The 1080-nt window shown below is 50.9% G+C and overlaps 1 pseudogene; it reads left to right on the top strand.

Annotated features, from left to right (window-relative positions):
- The first annotated feature begins 6 nt into the window (after nt 1-6).
- On the top strand, nt 7-870 carry LOC102001929 (annotated as a pseudogene).
- Nucleotides 871-1080: the final 210 nt, after the last annotated feature.

The raw sequence follows: 1080 nt of genomic DNA, 5'->3' as shown, positions 1-1080 counted from the left end.
CCGAGTATGTTGTGGAGTCTACCGGTGTCTTCACCACCATGGAGAAGGCTGGGGCCCACTTGAAGGGTGGGGTCAAGAGGGTCATCATCTCAGCCCCTTCTGCCGATGCCCCCATGTTTGTGATGGGTGTGAACCATGACAAGTATGACAATTCCCTCAAGATTGTCAGCAATGCTTCCTGCACCACCAACTGCTTATCCCCCTTGGCCAAGGTCATCCATGACAACATTGGCATCGTGGAAGGACTCATGACAACAGTCCATGCCATCACGGCCACCCAGAAGACTGTGGATGGCCCCTCTGGGAAGCTGTGACGAGATGGCCGTGGTGCTGCCCAGAACATCATCCCTGCATCCACTGGCGCTGCCAAGGCTGTGGGCAAAGTCATCTCAGAGCTGAACGGGAAGTTCACGGGCATGGCCTTCCGCTTTCCTACCCCCAATGTGTCAGTCATGGATCTGACATGCCGCCTGGAGAAAGCTGCCAAGTATGATGACATCAAGAAGGTGGTGAAGCAGACATCCGAGGGCCCACTAAAGGGCATCCTGGGTTACACTGATTACCAGGTTGTCTCCTGTGACTTTAACAGTGACTCCCACTCTTCCACCTTCGATGCTGGGGCTGGCATTGCTCTCAATGACAACTTTGTAAAGCTCATTTCCTGGTACGACAATGAATTCGGCTACAGCAACAGAGTGGTGGACCTCATGGCCTACATGGCCTCCAAGGAGTTAGAAGCCCGCCCTGGACCTACCATCCCAGCAAGGACACAGCAAGGGAGAGGTCCTCGGCTGCTGAGCAGTCCCTGTCCTAACTAACCCTTGACACTGAGCATTTCCCTCAGTTTCCATCCCAGACCCCCAGAATAGCAGGAGGGGGCTTGGGGAGCCCTACTCTCTTGAATACCATCAATAAAGTTCATTGCACTGCTAAAAAAAAAAAGCCTGTATGCCACAAAACTGGAAAATGCAAAAGAAATGAACATTTTTTTAGATAAGTACCATATACCAAAGTTAAACCAAGACCAGGTGAACAATCTAAATAGACCTGTTAGTCGCAAAGAATTAGAAGTTGTTATCA

This window comes from Microtus ochrogaster, chromosome 21 (assembly GCF_000317375.1).
Source record: "Microtus ochrogaster isolate Prairie Vole_2 chromosome 21, MicOch1.0, whole genome shotgun sequence".
In the NCBI taxonomy this organism is placed as follows: Eukaryota; Metazoa; Chordata; class Mammalia; order Rodentia; family Cricetidae; genus Microtus; species Microtus ochrogaster.
Note: the sequence above shows the minus strand (reverse complement) of the source record. Positions and strands in the feature narration are given on the sequence as shown.